The sequence below is a fragment of the Saccopteryx bilineata genome, chromosome 3, assembly GCF_036850765.1.
Source record: "Saccopteryx bilineata isolate mSacBil1 chromosome 3, mSacBil1_pri_phased_curated, whole genome shotgun sequence".
NCBI classification, from domain to species: domain Eukaryota; kingdom Metazoa; phylum Chordata; class Mammalia; order Chiroptera; family Emballonuridae; genus Saccopteryx; species Saccopteryx bilineata.
The window spans coordinates 283,188,135-283,204,929 of NC_089492.1; the positions used below are offsets into that span (position 1 = coordinate 283,188,135).

At 54.6% G+C, this 16,795-nt stretch overlaps 1 protein-coding gene across 5 annotated transcripts in view; it reads right to left on the reverse strand.

Annotated features, from left to right (window-relative positions):
* Positions 1–16,795, reverse strand: part of KAZN (kazrin, periplakin interacting protein) — a 760,285-nt gene that overhangs the window by 113,342 nt on the left and 630,148 nt on the right. Inside the window, exon 1 of one of the 5 annotated variants that reach the window (XM_066270386.1) lies at positions 968–1,161. The exons of the other annotated variants lie outside the window; for them this stretch is intronic. The gene's annotated coding sequence lies outside the window, so the exon portion shown is untranslated. Of the gene's footprint in view, positions 1–967; positions 1,162–16,795 lie in introns of those variants that run through there. 5 annotated transcript variants of the gene reach the window in all.

The following is a 16,795-nucleotide window of genomic DNA, read 5'->3' on the forward strand; positions in this document are numbered from 1 at the left end:
GTCAGATCATAGACGGTCTTAACCCTTACCACCCATCTGTACCCCAGCCCTGGCTCACCATCTCCCGCTCTAAGACTTTAGCACTTCCATTATTGTCCCCTGCCGTAGACTGAAAGTTTGTGTCTCCTCAAATTCCCTATGTTGAAAGCTAATCCCCAATGTATATTTGGAGGTGGGGCCTCTGGGAGGTGATTAAATCGGAAGGTGTTTAAGTCATGAGGGTGGAGCCCTCAGGAATAGAATTAGTGCACTTCTAAAAGAGACTCTAGTGAGAGCTCCCTTGCCCCTTTTACCACATGAAGACACAGGGGAAAAAAAAAGACAGCTGTTTATAAACCATGAAGAGGGACCTCGCCAGTCACCGAATCTACCAGAACCTTGATCTTAGACTTCCAGCCTCCAGAACTTTAACACATTTTTGTTTATAAGCACCCTGCCTATGGTGTTTTAGTTACAGCAGCCCGAATGGACTAAGACACACTCTCCTCCATTATTTCTCCTCAATTGCCCATCCTGCCAGGGTCTGTCCTCACTCAACTGTCACCAAAAGTCTATTTCAGAATAAGGTGTGAGTAACTGCTAACATATCCTGACAGGCAGAAAACAGGTTTGTTTTGATTTTTTTTTTTTTCTAATGTGACTTCTGGGCTTCCGCAAACGGCCCTGAGGAAGGCAGTGAGGTTGTTAACTGTGGTTACGCAGACAGCAGAGGATTCTAAGAGACCTGGCCTCGAAGCCAGTCCTGGGCAGGGCTGTACCGTGAGCTTGCACAAGCCCCGCCGTCTGTCCGGGTCTCGGCTGTCATGCACACTGCACGGGGGTAAATGCCAACAATTAAGGCTTGCCGGACTGAGCAAGCAAAACCAACAGAAAACCCCAGATGCACAACTACGTTTGAATTTCAGGTAAATAAGACATCACTTTTTAGTATACGTATGTCCTAAATATCACAGGGACATAGACTCACACTCAACATGTATTTGTTGTTTATCTGAAATGCAAATTCAGCTGGGCAGGTTGTTTTATCCAGCAACCCTCCTCCCATCCCACGGGGGTTCTGGCACAGCGAACTGAGCGATCACAGGACGGGCTTGGCTGGAGCACCTCCGGGGACGGTGGCAAAGGCACAGGCTTCTCTGTCGCTGCACTTACGAGAGAGCAGGGAGCAAGATGGGGCCGGGTGCCCGGCTCCTGGGCGACCACTGGCGAAGGCGCATTCTTCCTGCGCTCACCTCCTAACAGGTGTGCTCTACACACTTAGATTCCTGTCCCCCCCACCCCTGTCTAGATTCCTGCCCCCCCACCCCCACCCCAGTCTTGTCCTGAATAAGCAGGAGGGCGGGACACCAGGTGTGGCACCTGCAGGAGCCAAGTCTTAGGAGACCGGGCTGGAAAAACAACTCCACGGAAAGAGAGAGGTGTGAGCTAGCTTACTCACTGCCCCTGCCCCGCTGGGGGTGTGAACCGGGCAGAGATCCGTGACAACTCCGGCACTGCAATCACAGAGAGCCTCAGAGACCAAAGCCCGTTTGTTTCTGGGCTCTGGGACTGAGGATAGGCACTTCCTCGCCTGGGCCTCAGTTGCCTCACCTGTAAAATGGGAGTGATGGGAATGAACCGCCTGTAATACACTTAGAAAGGCTCGGATCGGCACAGTGATCTGCACGGAGGGGAGCGATGACATTCCTCAGAAACAGTGGAGAAGCTGGAGTTGGAAGACGCGGGTTTCTGCCGCAGAGGGACTGCTACCTCGCCGTGTGACCTCGAGCAAGTCCCTGTTCCTCTCTGGGCCTTCATATTATCAGCTCCCTTAGAGGGACCCACTCTTTACGAATCTAGATGAATGTTATCGATTATGCATCTCCCCGCCCCCTGGCAGGAGCAGGGTCCTTGCTCTAGTCTGCAACTGCACTGCTCAGTAAGACAGCCACTCGTCACGTGTGGTTAAGTGTAAATTAATTAAAACAAGCAACCCAGTTCCTCTATTGCACGAGCCCCATTTCAAGTGCCACATAGAGAGGCCACTGCCATCACTGCACGGAGTTCTCCCGGCCAATGCTAGTCTAGAGGGCACAGGATGGAGGAGGAGGAGGGTGGTGCTCGTCCAGCACCTGGGCAGCACAGGCCACAGACCCAGGGACAGGAGGAAGCCTTGAGCCCAAGGACAGAAAGGAAGGGGCCACCACTTCTGGAGAAACTGTCCCGGTGCTTGCCCAAGGTCAGAAACAGGAAAGATCATCTGTGTATCTTCATGCGGTTTTGGGGCAACCACAGTGTCCTCACACCCGGGGTGGGGGTGGGGGGTGGGCGGTGAGCAGTGAAAGGGCGGGGTGTCATCAAAGCAGCAGCAGACTCAGCAGGCAGACCACGGGGCTCTCTTGCCAGCGGTTATGCCCTGCGGGGCGGAGGCCTTACATGCAGACAGGCAGGCCAAGCATCAGAATCCGGGGGTGGGGGTGGGTTCTTCCCTAGGGCAAGGGGGTGTGGCATACCCCCTCAGAGGTGGCAAAGGAAGCTGGGGCAGACCCTTCCCTTCTCTGGCGCATCTCTTTTTATTTGCCAGAGCGATGAGTATCTAGTACTTAAAATGCCATTGGTCAGCCTCCCTTGCAATTAGGGTTGTCCATGTGACCCAGTTCTGGCCGGTGAGATGTAGAACCAAGTCCCTTGGGAGGACTGCTCTTGAAGAAAAAAGGGCTTTGCCCCTATTCTGCCTTCTTGCCTGGAAAGGGAACTTGGGCTGGAGCTGCAGCAGCCACTTTGTAACAAGGAGGCAATATGCAGAGAGTAAAAAACACACCTAGGAGGGAAAATACAGCCCAGGGCCTGGACAACACAGCTCAGCCCTATAGCTGCATCAAGACCTGGAGCAGCAGCGGCTGGGCAGGGCTGCCTGGCACAGGGCAGCCTTTGATTTCTCTCTGATTCTCAGTCTGAGTTCAGCTGGTTAAGGGCCAGCAGCCTCTGCAGGTCTGTCCTGTGGTCAGCTGCTGTGGAATCCAGGGAGTGGGAGGAGGAGGAAGTGGGAACAGCGAGGAATCAACATAGAGCAGAAGGGAGGTGATTGCTCCTGGCCCTGGGGAAGAGCCCTCAGTGTGTGACAAGCCTTGTTCAGGGGGACTAGCAGACTCCTAGGTCTCCTGAGGAGTCGTAGGTTTGCAGGCCTCGCCTTCTGCAGCCAAGGCCTCAATAATAACAATAATCTTATAATTACCATGTGTCACAATAGCAATTGCTCCTTTACTAATGTTCTTTTAGCACGCACTCTGTGTGCCAGGCTCTGAACTATTTTACACGCCTGAACTAGTTTGAAGTAGGTCTCAGCATCATCCGTCACCCTATTTTACAGACAGGAAAGTTGAGGCACAGGAGTTCAACTTTGACCAAGGTCATACCAAGTAAAGAGCAGAGCCAGGGTCTGAACTGGGTGGCCTTGGCCCAGCACCCAGGCTTCACCCCTGCACTGCATCACTTGCAGAGTGGCGGTGGCAGCGGGGGGTGGGGGAGGGACATGGAAGGAGCCCAGAGACTTAGCAGGCTCCTCGGTGGGTGCCAGATGTGCCCCCTAGCAGGGCAGGAGTGTGCTCCTATTTCGTAGTGGAATTGGGTCCCAGTGCGCCAGCCCCTGCCCCTTCTCATGGTGCTCCCGGCCGTCCACCAGAGGCCCATCCCCAGGCAGCCCCGGGGAAGGGTGAGACCTCGTTGCCAGCCCATATGTCCCACACAGGCAGGGTTCTGTCTCGCTCACACTGCGCACCCAGAGCTCAGCCCGGGACCAGGCTCCTGCAGCATTCCACAACGACGCTCAGCAAGGTGCCTAGGTGGGGGGTGGAGGGGACGGGGACAGGGACAGGGACGGGACAGGCAGGTCTGGAGCCAGCCTGCCAGGACTCGCTCCTGACTCCCCCATGTCCCAGCTACCTGACCTTTGGACAAGTGACCTCTGAGTTTATCTGAAAACGGAGCCAGGACCAGTCTCCAAGGCCTGGGGTAAACATTAAACAAAGCAATCATCTAAGTGAAAATACCATGGAAGCTTCCAGATGCAGGTCAAACGTAGCTTGTCATGATCATCGTCACAGAAAAGGGCAAGCCTCCCTGATGTTCTGAAAAAAAGGGCCGGACTCAATAACTGCAAGGCCTTGGCCTTGGGCCTCCTGACTCCGGAGGGACGGCGTACACGGCCCAGGAGGCTGAATGACCACCGGAGGCAGAGGGCACCGGGCATGTTCAGTGGAAGCCACGCTGCGGGAGGTCAGGGAACCCAGGCTGGGAGCAACGGCCCCTGCCTGCCCGTCACAAGTAGACACCTTGATCAACAGCCAAGCACACATCTGTCAAAACTCACCAAACTCAAGCTGGACCCGTAAGACCTGTGCACGTCACTGCGTGCAAATTATATCTCAAGGGGAAAAAAAACTACATTTGGGGTAACAGATCACAGATTTTCATTAAAAACTCATTTTTATAACCCTTCCTCCCAAATTCAGGTAAAAAGCCCAGCAGTGCCAGGCCCTCCACAGGGCCCCAGTGGAAGGGGAGCCCGGCCAATCTGGAAGTCTCTAGAAGTCTTCTACCTGTGTACATCAGAACGCTCTAAGTCTTCATGTGCGTTATTTCTCGGTCCTCACAATACCACAGGGGGCGTGCCCACTTCATAGAAGAAACTGAGGCATGGAGAGAACATGTGGTTGAACCCAGGTGGTCTGGCCACAGGGCCTTTGCCTGTCCCCACTGAACAGTATGGTACCCCTTCTCCCGCGAGTACAGCCGCCAGACTGCAGGCTGACCCCCAAGGCAGGCAGAGCCTCCTGCTCCCTCTCAGGGAGCCCTCTGACCCCCCCCTGGACGGTTCCCACCATTGGCATCCTTTCTCCAGGCAGGGAGGCCTGAGGTCACAGAACCTCAGCCTCTTGGCCAAAATGATGAGCATCGGAGTGGAGCTGGGAGTGCTGGGTTCTGGAGCAGCAATGTGGCCCTTGGTTCCAGCCCGGCCCAGTCCTGAAGGGACCTCAAAGCTCTGTAAATGGCCGGAGCTGCCGCAGGGAAGTTCAGCCAGGTGGGTCTTGGATGTAAGGTTTGCCTGTGGGGGCTGACAGCTGAGAACCGTGGCCTGGGAAGAGCAGCCTCAGAGGCAGGCCTCCACTGGCCACCCTGGGATGGGACGGGTGAGGCAAGCCTGGGCATGGCTTCCTTCCGCTCAGTCACCCCCGCAGGGCCAGCCCAGGTGTCCCCTCCTGCCTGGTCCCTGTGTGAGAAACTGCAAACGAACCTCTGTCCCCAATCTCCCCGCAGCCTCTCCTGTCCTTCCCCCTGCCCCACTCTGAGCGGACACAGACACACTTGACCAGAATGGGGCCCGGCAGCAGGCAGGTTAGAGCTAGAACTGTTGTTTGCTGGAGATCTCATGTTCTCTGGGTCCCTTGACTCTGACACTTAAACGTCCTGGGGCTGCTGGGGAGCTACAGATTCTCAAATAACACCCAGCTACCCCTCAAAGGGACTGATCCCAGGGCTGTGCCCAGGCCTGGGAGAGCCGCCTAGGGCTTCATACTGCAGGTGGGGTGGGGGTGGGGGCGGGCACTGCAGGTACTGGGCGACACAGCCTTTGTGTTCTTCTCATATTGCAGTCACTGTTTTCCCCTCTGGGCGCTGTGTAATCTGTTTTGCCCGCAGAGTTGGTGCCAGTGCAGGTGCCGGCCGATAAACGCACCTCATGCCCAGGCCGCCCCAGGCCCCGCTGCCAAGCTGATCCTCTTTTGTGATCTCAGGGGCCCACAGGAGAGCTGTGCCCACCCAACTCCTCCTCCCAGGGATCTGATTTTCCCCAGGGACAGCGACATCCTTCATTCTCCCCCACACCAAGCACTGACCCAGCAATGCCTGCCAGGCACCAGGGGTGGGGATGAGTCTCCTGCCTCGGAAGAGTGACGGTCACAGATTTAAATGCGGAGACGCCAGCCTGACCTGTGGTGGCGCAGTGGATAAAGCGTCGACCTGGAACACAGAGGTTGCTAGTTCGAAACCCAGGGCTTGCCTGGTCAAGGCACATATGGGAGTTGATGTTTCCAGCTCCTCCCCACTTCTCTCTCTCTCTCTTTCCTCTCTAAAGTAAATAAATAAAATCTTAAAAAAATAAAATAAAATAAATGCGAGACACCCCAGGGAAGCCGAGGAACTGCAAAGCCCGGACACACAGCTCCCTCATTCTCAGGCAGAACTAAACTCAAGGACCGGTGCTGCAGGATGTGGTCCCTGCGAGTGGCCTGGCCCGATCCTTGTAATGTGCCAGTTTGTCACTCGAGGTCCTTCTGTGCCCCCTGCTCTGCAAGCCCAGGAAGGACAGCCTCTGGCAGCCTTTCTGGGGCTGTGGCTTGTTGCCACCACAGCGCTGACCCACGGTCCTTGGCGGTCTGCAAAGATCGCTCTAGTTCTGGAGGAATAGGAACCACCAAATACACCATCTGGCTGCGGGCGGGAGACACCGGCACTCTCCTGCCACCGGGGTGGTACAGTCCCTGATGGGCAGTGGCAGCAATAATAGCTCAGCCCCAAAGCCCAATGCCCAGGCCTCCTTGGTGGCCTTGAGGAACCCTCTCCTGTCCACTTGCTGGGCAGGAGGGAAGGAGAAGAAAGGGCCGGCCCTTCCTCAGGGCCTGGCCAGCTGCTTCCTCTGGCCTTTACTGAACACCGTTTCCACTGGGACTCAGAACCAGTGAGCCACGGCCAGCTCATCGTGTCAAGTGGGCTGACGGTGGCTGTCCTGGGACATCCTCTCGGTGCAAGGAGGAATCGTATCATTCTTGTCAAGCCAGGTCTCAAAGCCACTGTTCCTCTGGGATGCTGGTTCATCCTACCTTTTCAGTTCCTCGTTATCACCCACTGGATGGAATAGCAGACGTTTCAGTCCAGATGACATCCATGCCTTTTTTTTTTTTTTTTTACATTTTTTTATTTTATTTTAGCGTGAGCACATGCAAAAGAAAGAAAGACAGAGAGACAGCAAGGGAGAGAGATAGAGAGCATCAACCATAGTTGTGGCACCTTAGTTTTCACTGATCTCTGACAGCTACCTTCCTAAAAAGACTGGGGGCAGGCAGACGCGGCTATCCCCACTTTACAAGACAGCCGAAAACTGAAGCCCAGAGGACGGTGTCCGGAATCCACAACCTTGAGCAGCGCTCGGCCACCGGCCACCGTGACCTGGAAGCCAAGCTGGAAACGTGCTTTGGCCAGAACGTGCTGCTTGGCCTGACTCACCCATCCAATCAGGGGTTAAATGCACTGAACTGTGTCAGGCTGCCGAGGGCCCCCGCAGATGTAAACAATTATGCAGAGAAGTGGGCCATCAGGGTCCAGCCAACGGCTCTCCTAATGCAAGGGTGCGACAAGTCTGAAATTCCCGCGTCACAAACGGGGGTGGGGTGGGGTGGGGGTGGTCAGATCCTGCCTCTGCCCTCGCATTTGACCCCAGCAGGTCATTTCTCTTGTCTCTTTTGGGGAATGGGCAGGTTAATGTCAGGATCCACCTCCCAGGGCCACTGTGATGTTCTATGAACGACAGGAATAAAGAGGACCGGCACCACATACACCCTCAGCAAACACTGGCAGCAGCTCCGATGCCATCACAGAGGATGCCTGGCCACATGGAGGGGGTGGGAGAGGAAGAGGGCGTCCTGGGCTCCAGCCACCCCAGTCCTCCGAGGTCACCGGTTGGGAGGTGCCCGAGGCCGAAAGGCTGCAGGGACAGCTCACCAATTCATATAACTCACTCCTGATCGCTCTCCAGCCCAACTGAGCAGCTGCTCCAGGAAGGAATAAAATATGCTTTGCATACTTTAAATGTTTCACTTATGAAAACTGGCAGGGCTGCTTTTCTAAATCGTTTAGCAATAAAGTCAGTAACAAGAGGCTCTCGCCGCCGGAGCCGGGGCCTGGCTGAGGAGCCCGTGGGGGGAGGGGAGGGAGGGCAGGCTGGCCGCCAGCGTGGAGCCCACTGGGGCTTCCAGAAGGCGCCATCTGGGATTTTTCAGAGGGGCACTGGGATCACATCCTGGTGTCCTGATATGAAATTGGATCCTCCCTCTGGAAGTCAAGCCCTGAGCTAGTGGGGGCAAAGGGGAGGGCCCTTCCGGCCTGGGACGGTTTCCCACACTCCCAGGGTGCCCAGGATTCCAGCCAATCGAGTTAATTGAAAAATTACCTTGGGCTGAGAAAGAGCAGGCCCCGGCCACAGGGGCTGGGTCACAGGAAACCCTCCTCGGGTCCCAGCCTGACTGGACTTAACAACCTGCAGCTGGAAGGCCTGGAGCCACGCTCAGCATTCCAGGGAGAGAGGGGACGCTCTGCGTGCTGAGCACACGTCCTGTGCAATCCCCAGCCACCCCAAAGACTAAGGGAGGCCCAAGGGCCCACACCTAGGCTGTCGTGGGCCACGGTCCCTCGGGCCGCCTGGAGCCCCCTGCAGTGTTTCCTCCCAGGATACTGTTTTGCAACATGCCACAGGGCCCCCAGACCCAAATGCTAACAATACAAAGGGAAGCTCAGGCCGGCCAGGGGCCCACTGCCTCGCCTAGAACAAGATGGCATTTTCCTGTGCAGGCCACGTGCGTGGGGCTGATATTGCTAGCCGAACGCTTTTAACTTCTTCTCCAAAGTGCAAAGTGCTCTCCATCATGTTTGCTATCCACCCCCCACCCACTAGGAAGATGACAATGGCGGGTTTTACTGTCCCCACTAAGGACAGTCAGCCCAAGGCCCAAGTGACACAGCTCCTTAGGCAGGGAGCCCGGCCGGTTCCCCCACTTAGTCCTACCCTGGCCTTTCTCATCCATCCACGCAGACTCGTGGGTACAACCCTGCCTCTCTGGGCTGTTCTGTCCATTCCTGTCCTCCTTGACCCCCCTGTCCCCGGGTCTATTAGAGGGCTGGGTATCTCCAGAGGCCTCCGCGGTCACAGATTCTGAGACTTCCAAGTAGAAGACCAAAGGGGACCCCATAGCCCTGTCCCTCCTCCCACCAGGCTACACACATCAAGACTAAAAATGAACAAACCAATTAGAAAAACCCCTTTCTTTCCCTTGGGGAGTCTCAGCAGTGTGGTCTGTAAGCCAAACGTATAATCAAGACACAGAAAAATGTGGGTTATTCTTTTTGGCGGGGGCAGTGGATGAGGAGAACAAAATCGCGTCCCTGTAGACAGAACTTCCACCTCCCTTCCTCCCAGCCCCACAGGAAAACGTGACCCTAACCCGGAAGCTGCGCACACCTGAATTCAGGTTTTGACAAGTACTCGCTGAACACCTTAGATGGAGAGGCAGTGTCCTCCCAGTGGCTGAAAACGCCGCATGGGTGTGGCGCTCTGGGTTTGAGTGCCAACCACTTATTAACCTCTCTGTGCCTCAGTTGCCTCATCTATGAAATGGGGCAATAACAGTACCTATGTGACGGGGTTGTTGTGAGGATTAAATGAGGGACCATGCACACATAGTGACTACATGTAAAGACGAGTGCTCAGCACATGCCAAGAGCCACGTAGGTGCCTGTTCTTTCCCCTCTGGGAGTCGCTGCCTGTGCTTCTGAGACCAGCCCCTGCCCGGCAGTCCTGTCCCCGGATCCCTCGGGGACTTCTCCTGGAACTCCTGACTGGGGCCCCCCAGGTAGAACATTCTTGTCTGAGGGGCGTCTGGAGTGGGGCTCCCACCAGCTGGGCGCGGAGGAAGCGGCCCATGTGGTCCTGACCTGGTGGCCTGGGGCCTGGGAAGCTCCCTCCGTTTTGCTGCCTGCCTCCCTCACCGTCCTCAGTTTATGGACTGAAAGAGGTGGAGAAGTAACTTAATTCCTGCTCTGAGCGGCCGCCGCCTTGCCCCCAAACGCTGCCCCTGTCTGTCCAGCCCACTCCACCAACATTTCGCAAAGGTCAAATGCTCATTCCACTCTGCATGCTGCCTCTTCCGAGAGCAGAGGAGAAAACTATTCGAAAAATGTAAATTGAAAAAAACCCATGGCTCTCCACCCCCCCACCCCGCCCCCACACAGTCACATGCGTACTCCCACGCAGTACGCAACACTCCGGGCTCACACCCACGCATCCGACAGAACCCACCGCCCAGTCCCTGCACCTTTATCTTAAAAACAGGTAGGCAGGCAAAGAGGCGAGGTAGAACTTTCAGCAGTGGTGACTGGCCCCTAGGCTGTTTTCCTTGGAGGAATACAAATGACCCTGCCAACCCAGATAAGGAAATCCCTTGTACAGGACAGCATCCTTCCAGGGTTTTTCCGGAGCACCTCCTGACAGGAGCCAGGCCCAAGAAGGGCCTGTTGAGCTGAATTCAGCCAAGGGCACAAGCTTAGGGCAAAGGGTGCCTTAGATCAGGCCAAAGCCCCCCTAGGACAGCACTGTCCCAGCACAGGTGCTTTAAGACCAAACATGCTTTTCCTGGAAGCCTCTCCCCTCTACCATGCCCCTCCCCCTCATCCCCTCACGCACACATAACCAGGAGAAAAGGACACCCAGAAGGGAAGTGTCGGCAAAGATGCGAGATGGGACCTTCTGGATGGAGCAGGTCAAAGGCCCTTTTTTATCCTCCTGAGTTTTTCTCTTCCTGCTCAACTCTCCTGAGCTGAGCTTCTCTAGATCGTTCCTCTTTCTTCTCCCCAGTCCAGCAACTTCAAGCCTTAGGCTGGGACCGCTTTCTTGACATGTTTGAAATACTGTGGACACTCGCGGCTACTTGAGGGGGCTGGAGAGTAGATATGTGTGTGGGGGGGTGCACAGGACTGGCGAGTGAGTGACGTATATATATACACACACACACACACACAAACACACCGCAGTTTGTGGATGCTTTAAAATTGCCTCCATGGTTGGGCAAAGCAGCAGAAAAATAAAGCCAATTGCAGAAGTGTCCTAAGCAGGAGCAGGTGTTTGCATTGTCACTGGACTTGTAACAAGAAAAGGCCATGTGGGCTTGCTGCCATGTCCCTGTGGAATTGTAGGCTGATCACCAGCCAGGCCATGAGGTCACTTCATCTCCAGCAGTAGATGGTACACAGCTGCAGATGTTCCAGGGGAAAAAAAAAACCCAAAACACACACTGCAAGCTCTGGTTATTCGTCAGCCTTCAGCCCCTGGACAACGCAGCCCAAACCCAGGAGGCCAGAGGACAGGGGGACAGCAGGTGAACAGACAGCATGGACCTCAGCAAAGACCATGGGCAGAGCCCGAGCTTACAGCAAGATCCTTTTCAGAACCATGAAAATTAAGCCCGCGTAGCCCCGCTGCTCAGGAAATTGCCCCTGCTCCTGATCTCTGGACAAAGCTATAAATCTCCTTCCCAATCACGATTTTCTTTGCGTGCACACCTGCAAAAAACTAATTTGGGGGAAGTGAAAAAGAAAAAAACCCCAAACCCCAAACCAAGGCTGGCCAGTCCTAGAAGGTAGGCAGCTTACTCAAGTTCAACATTTCCAGGCAGAGAAACTCAATCTCCTTTTCAAATGGTCAGCATTTAACGTATTACTTTTCTTGCCGCTGCCTCCTCTGAAATCCCTCGGCTACATGCAAATGTTCACGGGACCCTCTTGCCAAGTGGTGAGTGCCGTTTATTTGGCCGTGGATGCCGCTTATGGACTCCAAAAGGAGTATGTGAACTTGTCACTGAATGTCTTTGCGTTGCTTTTGGCCTAAGAGCTGTTAGCACAGGGGTGGGTAGGGCAGGGTGGGCTGCAAAAAAAAGGGGAATGGAGTCCTCATTCCAGAACTTGTCCTGGCGCAGGCTACTGTGCCCGCCCCACCTGCTCTATAAGCATTCCACGGAGTTTCTGGCTCCCTCTCTCCCTGCCTGTTCCCGGAGGACCTCCTGATGCCTTGAGGCTCCTGCTGAGTCCTCTTAAATAAACATCAGGAGAGCCTGGAACACACACAGCTCAGACCGGGATCATTCTCTCCTTTGACGTGCAAGGAAAGATTTTGGCTCCAGCAGCTCTATCCACTTTACAAAGGGTTCCCGGTGGGGGACGAGAAATCTAAGGCTGGTCAGGCTGGGTGGATCAAAGCAAGATGTCCCTATTCTCCACTCCTCCCCAGCACCATCTGCTCCATCCAGGCTGGGAGGAAAGACAGCTGGGGAAACAAAGCTGGTGCTGGAAGCCGCCATAGCTGTCTTCTCCTGTACGAGGAGTTATATCGAGGAAACAGATTGAGTGGGTAAGAGTCTCAAATGGTAGGGCGCGGGCCAGAAGAGGGATCCTACAGTGAGATTGATTTTTGGCTCAATAGAAGGGTAAGTGAATGCTTAAAATGAATCAGAAATTGCAGGGGCTGCCTGGAGAGGAAGTGAGTTCCAATCCCGGACCTGATGGCATGCAAGCTCAAGGGGAACACCTTTATGAGTCAATCAGTCTTCCTTGCACCACATTCCCTAAGTAACTACTTTCCCACAGCCCCTGGGAAGAAGCAGCTGATACCCCAGGTACCCTGGCAGGGTGGTCACCTGATCCAGGTTCTGCCAAACCACTGGTTAGGCAAGGACCAATCAGGGTCTCTGTCTCCCACGCACTGAGGAGACTGAAAAGCTCTGTGCCAGGCCAGGGGGCCCCTGGCAGAGGAGGACAGCCAGGGAGAATCCCTGAGGGGAGACTGGAGAGAGGCGGGAGGGGGAGAGAGGGCATGACCCCAGGCTCCCTCCCTGTGCTCCTGTTTGAACCCTGTGTGGCTGGTGTTAGACATCTTGAGGTTGCCTGCTGTGACCTTACAATGAGCCTTCCTTTGACTTGAGCTTCCCTGGCTGGGAAGGCTGCAGTGGGGGTGCAGGGCCCTCCCTGGGGGACAGCCAGGCCGGGCAAAGGCTCAACCAATGCCATAGAACCAGGTTGTAAAGGGGATCAAGCCCTAGGACTTCCCCCAGCCACCTCGCACTCCCTCTGGCTCTGGGGTCACGCACAGCCTGTGTGTGCCATCCACATATACCTCCTGCCCGGCACAGAGCCCAGACCCTGACTGTGTACCACAGAGAACAAAGCTCCGTCATGGCCAAGACTGCCAGTACCCCAACAGGCAGGAAAGCGTGTGGTGGGCACAGACCCTGGAGTGCATCCTCCACCCTGTGGAAAGGCGCCTCCCTTACTGCCAACGCCAATGCAGACTTCATGCTTAATAAACATCGTATTATGTGCAACCCAGGTAACAAAACAGAAGCTCCACTTATTAAGCATCTACGAAGTGCAACCGAGCCCTGCAGTGTGGGTTCCATCACCCCACTTTGGAAGGTGAGGAACCCGAGGCTCAGGGAGATTTATTTAGCAGCCTGGCCGGGAGCCCGGTGTGGGCATCCCTCAACTCTCACGTCTCCGACACAGCGCGGCCAGACGCTCGCCTGAGTGGGCGAGCGGAGCCCGAGCAGACGCTACTACCTCCAGGAACTTTTCCCCCCGACAAGACCTCACCTTGCCCCAAGGGCTTTTATCTCCTACTGATCATTAACTTGGGTTTGTCCAACGCGGGCCTGGTCACCTCCTATCACTACAGCACCCATTTTGGTGTAAAGCTAATACAGGGGATGTTTATAAAGGGCCTACTATGTGCCAAGCACAGTGCCCAGATCACCTCCTTTGACCTCCACAAAACCCCTACTAGATAGGGACAGCATCCCAATTGACAGATGAAGACACCGAGGCTCAGAGCGGTTAAAGCAGCTTGGAACGACTGGCACCCGAGCAGCCTGGCCCCACAGCCCTGAGCATCTGGTACCCCGTCTCCAATGTCCCCGCATCAGAGCCCTGGGTCTAGGAACTTGTCTCAGTATGGGAGCTCACTCTCCTCCACATGAAACGGGGAGCCAGCAGCTGCGCCCTAAACGACCCCAGGCTCAGAGGCAGGCCCCCTGTGCCCTTCGGCTGAATTCCTACTTCCCAGGCTGCCCAGCCCCTGCTCTGCTGGTAGAAGGCCAAAGCTGCCTGCTGGGTATGGATTCGGGGCATATGCAGGGGATCAATCAGTGGTTTCCAGGGAGAGGGCCAAGCTCCAGATGCAGCCAGAACACTCGACTCCCTCCGGGAAGGCTGGGAGAAGCCAGGTGCCGTCCACAGTGCCTGAAGCACCAGCTGCTGAGCTGATCTGGGTGTGCTCAGCCAGTGTGCTCGGCCGGCCATGGGGATGTGTATCAGGAGGCTGGTCGCTGCACACATTTATGCCAGCCCAGGAGGGAGCAGGCACCCTGGGGTGGGGGTGCTCAAATCAACCCCTCCCGGGCCTCCCACTCAGGAAACCAACAAGTCACCAGGGGCAGGTGTGATAAAAGGAGCATAAACAGAGGGATGGGAGGGAAAGGAGGTGTTGGTGTTACTTATGGCCAGGAGAGTGCAGAGGAATCCAAGAGGTGGCAACTGTTCGTCTGGTCCTTAGAAGGAAGAGAGCAGAAAGAACGGACAATTAAAGAGAGAAAACTCCTCCACAAGGATCTAGAACAGGGTCTGGTCCATAGCAGGTGCTCAAGAAAATCTGCAGCCTGACCAGGCAGTGGCACAGAGGATAGAGCATCGGACTAGGATGCAGAGGACCCAGGTTCGAGACCCCCAAGGTCGTCAGCTTGAGTGTGGGCTCATCTGGATTGAGCAAAAGCTCACCAGCTTGGACCCAAGGTCGCTGGCTCGAGCAAGGGGTTACTCGGGCTGCTGAAGGCCCGCGGTCAAGGCACATATGAGAAAGCAATCAATCAACAACTAAGGTGTCAAAACGAAAAACTGATGATTGATGCTTCTCATCTCTCTCTGTTCCTGTCTGTCTGTTCCTATCTATCCCTCTCTCTGACTCTATCTCTGTCCCTGTATAAAAAAAAAAAAAGAAAAAAGAAAATCTGCAAAATAATGACAGGATCTACATCTGAGTCTTTGCTTTGAATCCTACAATATCTAGCCAGGGTCACAAACTCACGGTTGCTAAAGGAATCATCACCACATTCTGCAGGGGACAGACAGTTTCTGAATCTGCCTCACAGCTGCTGTTCTCAGAGATGAACATTCTTTTGGGAAAAACCCCTTTTTAAGTCTGTGTGTTTCCCTAAAGGTTCACACCCCAACCTTTCCCAGGGAAGGGCACATGACTTGGGCCAGGTCAATCGATGCATTCCATACTATTGGAACAGGTGATTGATTCAGAGCTGTCACATGATTAAAGCTAAGCCAATGAGAGTCAGCCCTGGGATTTCTGCTGGATATACTGGGAATGAAGCACTCTCCCTACACTGGAACCCTAGAAAGGTCAAGTTCACTTAGACTTGTTAGGCCGCTTTTGCCACCAGAAAGGATAAAGCTCAAGCAGATGAAGGGCAGTTGGGGGATGACATCCGGTAAGCCCCCGATGCAGCTATGCCCTACCTCTGATCATTTCAGTTACAGGAGCTACTCGTTTCTCTTTTTATGAGTCAGTTCCAGTTGTGCTTCTAACAGCTGCAACTAAAATAGCCCCGTAACTACATGACCGTCTGGGTAGGTGGTAGGAAAGTGGGGAGTGCAAACAATACAAAGTTAGTTTTTCCATTAATGAACAGTTACTGCGCCCTAAGCACAGACCTCTCTGAACCTCAGGTTCCAACCCCGAATGATGGAGATCACACCTCCCTACCTCACAGGGTGAACAGGAGAGTCCCTGAACCCTCCTATGACCTCTGCTATCTTTAACGTGCTGAGGCCAAGGGCAGCAGAAAACCTGCAGCTCTCAGGGACACCTGTGCAGAACTTACGCATACCTAAGCCTCTGGCTGGAGTTCACAGACCTGCCTCAAGACCCTCCCACTTCCCAAGGGCCCAGTCCAGGGTGGCAGCCACAAGGAGCCCCCCACCAGGGCTGGGACCTGGACAGAAGGGGTATGCCTGTCACCTCTGAGTCCCTCTGTTATGCCTCACTTCTGACTCCGCCGTGCCACAGCTGAGGACAGACACAGACGCCGCAGACTTGACTGACTGCCGCAGGGACAGGAAAGCGGTGGCAAGTACGGGCTCCAGCTGGACTCGTGGGTTGCAGGTTGTCTCTCTTAATTGCTGGCTTTATGAACTGGGCCAAGTTTCTCAACCTCCCTGTGTCTCAGTTACTTCATCTGTAAAATGGGGTGATTAAGAACCGAATTTATTGGGGTTGCTTAATGCAGGTCCTTAAATCAAGTTCCCCTGCGTGACTGTCACCCCAAGTGCACAAAAGTGACGTCAAACCTTATAGGGGCCGTGTAAGGCGATGTGGTGGATGGAGAAACACAAGAGTCCCTCTTAAGTCAGGAGTCTCAAACTCGCGGCCCGCTGTGTGGCCCACAGACTAATCCACGAAGTTCAAAATATTTTGGATAAAATTAAGCCTAGGGGCCTACTTGTATTTTTCATTTCTCTAGCATCCTAGCTAGATATTAGCTTAGTTAACAGCAGTTGTGATGCAAACTAGTTTCTGGTCGGTTTGTGACACTGAGTAAACTGCATGTACAATTGTGCTTGTTGTACTGATTTTTTTTTGTTTTCAACTGCAGTGAGAAAAGTGTTGCATAACAGTTGCCTTTTGTAGACCTAGTGCGGCCCGCCGAACGGCTGTGATCTTGCTCTGCGGCCCACATGCTGAGTTGAGTTTGAGACCCCTGCTCTAAGTGCACAACTACCCAGAACATGGGTTTGCCCACCTGGTAAACGGCAAGTCTCTGAAATGGACCCGGTGAACTGGGAGGCCAGTGGCACCCCAGAAATCAAGCTCACTGCCAGTAGACAGGACCAGCAAGTCAGCCCAGGAAGAAGGCGAGGCCGTCTCGGGCACAGAGAG